The sequence below is a fragment of the Octopus sinensis genome, linkage group LG1 (assembly GCF_006345805.1).
Source record: "Octopus sinensis linkage group LG1, ASM634580v1, whole genome shotgun sequence".
Taxonomy (NCBI): domain Eukaryota; kingdom Metazoa; phylum Mollusca; class Cephalopoda; order Octopoda; family Octopodidae; genus Octopus; species Octopus sinensis.
The window spans coordinates 165,479,360-165,486,859 of record NC_042997.1 but is presented as its reverse complement, the minus strand read 5'-3'; the positions used below and the strand labels follow the sequence as shown (position 1 = coordinate 165,486,859).

The window sequence follows — 7,500 nt, the reverse complement described above, 5'->3', positions numbered from 1 at the left end:
CAGGCACAGACACATACACGCACCCACGCCTCGCCCCACAGAAAACATGTTCAATTTTTTTTACGAAGATCCAAAATGTGTGTGGCACATGTAACATCACACGAAATAACTTTTCTCACCCGAAAATATGGAATTTCTCCAGCGTAGCATAAACGTAAAAACATTATGGTGTTTATTTACACCGAACTTGAAATTTAAGAAAAAATGCAAATGTGATTGCTGGACAGCAATGTCTGTGGCCGCAATTCTCATTTACATTGTATAACGCGCATAACAAAAATGCATGTTAAATTTTCAAGAAAAATATTCTCTCGCTTCTAAATTGTGTAGATCTGGTAGAAATCGTTCCTATATTGATATCTTGTTGAAAATAAAGCATTTCAACATATTTTTACAGGTATATATTGATTTTTCTGGGCACTTAAGCATACTGTTTCCGCTTAACTTTCATGAGATAGTGTGAAATAGTACGATCCACAGCAGCTCATCTTGCCGTCGATTGTCGACCGTCGCAGAAGATACGCTGACTAATTATCAGAGCAGATGTAGCCTGGGTTTGAAGTGGGTTCTAGAGACATGCATTAACAAAAGCTAGGGGTTGCCTCACTCCCCTGTGATCTTCCAGCACGTTAGATACCTGCCTGAAATTTCTAACGGCTTGTGCTATTGTTTGGCAGTCGTTGAGACCACACTAGGTTCATCTGTCCTCTTGACTGATCTTGATTTTAGTCCTGCTGGGTTTCTAACTACCCTCCTCACGAGGCAAGCAAAGCGGGGTATGTGTGTGTGTGTGTAAATGAAAAACAAGAGGAAAATGGAGATTTATTCACATCCAAAACGTTTTTATTAAAAGGTTTCCTACAGCATATACAACAATGTCCAACGTATGTTTCTATTGCAGCAACTGCACATTGCTCTGTATGCAATTATACATCCTAGTCGTTACAGTTTCATCGAGGGTCCATCACTTACGACGTTTTCAAAGTGAACTAATTCAAATAAGCTTCCTGCGTTGGTATTCTGTTGAAGGTGATAGTGTTACTTTTTGAATCGAATTGAATTCTGGTCTAATAAACACCTCTACTGATATCACAGCTGAATCGTGATTCTAAAATGTTCCTTTATATTATAGTTAATTGTAGCAGTTTTGTTTACATTTTACTGTATTGAGTACATTATTTATTCAGAGGTATTTCACTTATTTCGGGTTTATACCCTCAATTAATATTATTGTAATTATTATTATAATTATATTTACTAGTATTATTTACGTAAATATCATTAATTATAGAGTTAAGCGGACAGACCCTGTTCCTTACACAGTTGCATTTAATAGTTCTACTACTTCAATTAATATTATCCGCTTCACGTTCTCTAGATGTGACTTCTACATTTTCCTGTCTATCTTCTAAGCTATTAGTTTGTTATACATAGACAATATTCTGAGTACTGTGCTTTTTAGGATTCACATCTTCTACTTCCAGGCTAATGGGTGAGTTCATTCGGGTCTCTTATATTTTATTGGCTGTCAAACCATAGTTCCTATCCTGATCCTAATTGTGTTAAGTATGGTTTGGTAACTCATGTTGACATTGTTGCTATTTATTGATCTATAATTATAATTCTGGTTACTATTATTGCTATTGTTCATATGGAATCGTGGGTTCGATCTTCAGACCGGGCGTTGCCTTATATTCTTGAGCAAAGCACTTCATTTCCCGTTATTCTGCGATCATTTCGATATCTGACATGTGGGACCCGTTGCACCTCTACAGGTAATGTCAATCTGATGGAGAGAGTGAGCTTATGTCTACGCAAACGTTTGATCACTATAAACAAAAAAAAAACAAAACATTTTCTGGTAACCTATGCATAACATTTCAAAACACTTTGAAGCAACAGACTATTCTGTAGGAAATAGACGCAGATTACCAGATAAACGATCGGAAACGTGAAACTCAATGTAGCAGAAATTATGAGCTTTTCAGTATATTAAAGAATATTCTACTTTTGCCTATTGAGTTCCGTAACTTAGTGCTTCTCGGTCAATTAACAAATAATAATAATAATAATAATAATAATAATAATAATAATAATAATAATAATAATTATAATAACAATAATAATAATAATATAATAATAATAATAATAATAATTATTATTATTATTATTATTATTATTATTATTATTACATGATCCTACACTCATAGATAAGCGAATGTTTGAATATGTTCAGTATAGCAGACAACATAAGAGAATTAATTACTGTAACATGAAGATATAGAAAGTAGATCTATACTCAGGTGACACACTCTTAGGGAAAGTTAATATTAAAAGAGGAATTTTCCAGGGGAACTGTTGTCCTCTTTAATATTTGTCTTATGTTTGACCCCCACCTCAGTTTAGTATTAAGGAAGGCAAAGGCAGTGTATCAGTTCAGAAATAGTCAAAGAAAAATTAACCGTTTTCTCTATATGGATGATCCGAAGCTTTTTAGTAAGAATGAAAAAGAGATAGATTCTTTAATACAAACTGTAAGACGCTTCAGCAATGATATAGACATAGAATTTCGCATAAATAAGTGTTCAATATTAGTCATGAGAGGGGGACAAGTCGACAACAGCGAAGGCATCCAATTACCAGATGGCCAGACATTAAAATCATTGAAAGGAGGAGAGAGTATTAGAATTTAATAGAGTACTAATTACAGAAATGAAAACGAAAATTGAGAAGGAGTATATCAGAAGAGTGAGGAAGTTAATGAAGCCAAAGCTAAATGGTCCGAATCTAGTGAAAGTTGTAAATACTTGGGTAGTATCATTACTTAAATAGTCAGCAGCTTTTGTAGATTGGACAAAAACTGAATTAGCAAAGCTAGACAGAAGAACTAGGAAAAAATTCAATATAAATGGAGGACTCCACCCAAGGGCAGGAGTAGCAAGATTATACCTACCTAGAAAGGAAAGTGGAAAAGAGTTAACATCAGTAGAAGACTGCGTGGAGTTTGTTGGAGTAGATATAGACTCCTATGTAGGTGATAGTGAAGAAAGTTTATTAAAAGCTGCTATAGTCACAGCAATATATAGGAAAACTAAACACCCAAATGAAGTTAAAAACCAGAATAAATAACAGAAATTATCTGATTGGCAGGAGAAAGCATTGCACAGTAGATTAACAAAGCTAGTCTCAGTAAATAGTAGTAGTGAGTCATGGTTATGGTTGCAGAAAGAAAGCTGAAGAAGGAGATAGAAAGTTTATTAGTAGCTACACAAGATCAAGCATTAAGGACTAATTGGATAAAAGTCAAAATAGACAAAATCTAAGGAGACTGCCAATGTAGATTAAGCAAATCAAAAGAGGAAAGCGTAATTCATATAGTAAGTGAATGTAGCCTGCTAACACAGAAAGAATACAAGAAAAGACATGACAATCTAGGGAGAGCAATCCACTGTAGAAAGCTAGGACCTGAACATACTGATAAATAGTATGAACATGAATTTAGCAAAGTACTAGAAAGTAAGAGATACAAGATGTTGTAGGACTTCAACATTCAAACTGACAGAGTAATAGAAGCTAGAATGCCTGATTTGATAGTAGTAGATAAAGAGAATAGAAAGTGTCAGATAATTGACTTTACAGTCCCAAATGAAGAAAAAAATCAATATGAGAGGTTTAGAAAAACTAGCAAAGTACCAGGACCCAGCTATTGAATTACAGAGACTATGAAAAGTGCGGGTAAAATGTATCCCAGTAGTTATAAGTGCATTGAGAACTTTCCCTAAACATCTGAACAGATGGCTAGAGGAAATAGGCACAAAACCCAATTTAGTAGAGCTGCAGAAAACAGTATTATTAGGAACAACTAGAATACTTTGGAGGGTTCTGGGCATCTAAGGCTACTTGTTGTAGCCCGATGTTAGGTTTCTTTTCTTTTCGAACAGTCTAATCTGTTGAGTGTATGCGAATAGTAGTAGTAGTAGTAGTAGTAGTAGTAGTAGTAGTAGTAGTAGTAGTAATGAAAAAGGTGTGGATGGGACACAATGCGTTGCTTACCCATGTCTTTTAACTGTACTGTATTATTTTATTTTTCTTAAAGTATCACCATTATACATACATACAAACATACATACATACATACATACATACATACATACATACACACACACACACACACACACACACACACACACACACACACACACACTCACTCACATATATATCGTTTACTTGAGATGAAGAGAAAAAGTACGCCATATGGTGAGAAATAAATATTGTTTAATGTAGACAGCATATATTAATGAACTACTAATAACATTGAAGATGTGATCTAGGCAGGTTTTAAAACACACCTGGTGTCTCTGAGTAATCTTTAGGATCTAAGTTCATGACCATTACAATTTACAAATCAGGAAAATAAAGCAAAAGAAATCACGAGAATAAATGAGATGACCGTAGAAGTAAAAAATGGAAGGGTACAAAAAAATGGAGAAGAGAGGAAAAAAAGAAGAGAGGTAGAGTCATGTCCCCTTAAATCGTAGAGTCATAAGGCCAGATGATGTTGAATCAACAGAGATACAGCTAGTCAATCCACAGAGGGTGATGTTCTCCCATTCGACAAAAGAAACTTGTTCTCGTGTTAACATTTGCTGAAAATTTCTGATCTGGAATTCAGCAGTGTGGCGGAATTCTTAGATCTAAAAAGGATATGCAATTTTTCAGCTGTACATAACTTGCATTTTTTGATACATTAACATATGGATGGATTTTTCTTTGATTTTCTACTTGATGCAACATTCTACCAAACAACCTCAGAAATTCGTGAGTTGTAGATGTGGTGGTCTTCAAGGAACGTTCGGATGAATTTTTATGTGAGATACTAGATAAATCCACATCGCACCAGGAAGGCACAAAGAAGAGCAATTCGGCCAACTCACTACTTCACAAAAAACTATACAGAAAAGAAACCCAGAAAATAACAGTGCCTGCTAGGTGAACTCTGGCATCATCGCTATTTATGCTTTTGGAAGAGATAAAACTAGGCTCAGAAATGAATTTCTGAATTTGGCGCCAGAGTTTCCTATAGCCAGTGATAGGCTGAAAACCAGCCAGTGAGACGCTGAGAGTAACATCGGCCAGTGAGTTTAGCACCCGAATTCATGGCGAGCTGCGACTGGTCAGCAGTGACGTCACAACGTGAGCCAGAATGAAAACTAAACGATTAATTCAGTGACATCATTGGAGTCGAATGTCGACTATTTTGTGACAAAGATAAATCCTGTGATTGCTATATATAAAAAAATTAACAATTGCCTTTTTGCATGAACGAATTACAGGCTGCGGAAAAGTGTCACTAAAGTTGTTGGAGAGAGAGAGGGAGAGAGAGAGAGAGAGAGAGAGAGAGAGAGAGAGAGAGAGAGAAGGATACAAAAGCAACACACTCATACATACAAATCAATGTATGTGTATGTCTTTCACTAACTCTTTTTCCTTTTCTTTCATCCTCTCTCCCCTGTGTATGTATGTACACACACACACACACACACACACACTCACTCACACACATACACACATATGTAAATGTATACATGTCATCATACGCCAGCGAATACTTGAGATTATAAGTGCCGTGTTTACGAGTCAGTTAATGAATCTATGACTTCACTCTTTCTCCTACCACTACCATCTTCTCACCCACTAACATCACCACTAAAATCAGTAAAATCCCATTAACATTAAGGAACTGTTATCAGTGTCTCACAAATAGTGCCTCTAAATTCTTACACGAAATATACCTAGGTGAGTAGTGGGAACGATAAAACTGTGTTTTAAAAAATGCATAAAGTAGAGCTGAAATTCTAAAACCAAGTTTATTTATTGAATAAAGAAGCAAGTACTTATTCCTTTTCTATGGGTTAAATTGTTTATCAGTTAAAATACATCTTATCTTTTATATTATACTTATTTCAGTCACTGGACTGCGGTTATGCTGGATGACACCGCCTTAAAGGGTTTAGTCGAAAAAAATCGACAAAGACACCACACACACACACACACGCACACAGACACAGATACAGGCACACACACACACACCACACACACATCGCGCGCGTGAAGGGCTTCCATCTCACAGGGCCTTTGTTTGAACTTGAAACCATGCGGTTAAGAAGTAAACTTCTTACAACACAGCCATGCTTTCGCCTAAATTTATTCTTTAATAATCTTATCCCACAGTAATCGGTAGAAATATGGTGGTATACATAGTGACAACAACCACCAAATGACACTGTCCCTTACACCTTAAAAAATGTGAGACGTATTGGATATTCCTGAACTAATAAAAAGATGAGATGGCCAAGGCTAAAACATCTTTTATAATGTAGCTGCTGCAAACACACTTTTATTATATACCTTTTCCATGCAATCAGTAAAGGACATTAGTTGATTTCTATTTTACCAACTTCCCATAAAATTGAAAGCATTTCATCAGGCTTGGACAGAAATATTGAATTTTATTAGTCACTCGGCTTTATGATGCAGATTAGATAACACGCAAGAAAAAAAATCATATAAATACATTTCTTTGTTTTAGTTGCTATTGCAGTCAATCTAAATTGCTACTTTTGGCACGTTCGTTTGTTTCAGAGAAATGGAATAAAACCTGCTTTTATGGACGACTTTTCGACTATTTGGACAGAGTCGGATTATGTAGACAGCATATTTTTGTCTCGGTACACTGAGTTAAAACCACAAGTTCAACTTTGTCTTTCACACTTTCGAGTTGATAAATCGATTATCAGTCAAATACTAGAGGTCAATTCTTCCCTCTCTCTTTCTTTCTGGAGGAAACCAGACCTGGAGAGGTATGAGTTTTGCCAGATGTTTCTGGAGTCGGCCAAGATACGTCACGTGTCACGACAATGTCCTTACGACTCTATCAAAAGTAATAATCCTGGCTACGGCGAGGATATAACCAATTTGGGTCAATCGAAATCTTTCGATAGGGTCAACCAATGCTCTGGATCAAATGAAAACATCTGAAATGTTGTTAGTCACTCACGACTCTTTATCAGGAAACACAACCGGTGGAGCTTTCCCGTTATTATCGATAGTGCGACAACGTTCTCAGGAACCTCTAGGCGTAGACGAGACTCATCTAGCTGGTTAGCTTCAGCGGACTTTTGATATGAGGGTCTATGGAGAACTTTCAGAAATCCCTGGATTGGCTGTTCCACGGAGCCATTACTGGATTAAGGTAACTTCTACGAGTACAGAGAGCCGTTTGTCAGACCTCTCCGAAATATGTGCAAAGCTAGGGAACCATTGTGTACGCATTCATTCAAGATCCGATCATTGTTGGCTTGTGGAGCAACATCGAACAATTGTTGTTATGTGCAGGACGAATCCATTATGAGAGTTGGCCCTCTGTCATCCTTATTGCTGGAATGCAGGCAATTTAATTGCTTAGTGATTATGGCCAACCGAAATTTTTGGAAAATAAAG

General features: G+C 36.3%; 1 long non-coding RNA gene across 1 annotated transcript; it reads left to right on the top strand.

The window, feature by feature from the left end:
• Positions 1–1,151: 1,151 nt before the first annotated feature.
• Positions 1,152–4,016, top strand: LOC118765040. The gene is made up of 3 exons (XR_005000884.1): positions 1,152–1,232; positions 1,379–1,380; positions 4,002–4,016. It is a non-coding gene; the product is annotated as an uncharacterized LOC118765040 (long non-coding RNA).
• The last annotated feature ends 3,484 nt before the right edge of the window (positions 4,017–7,500 follow it).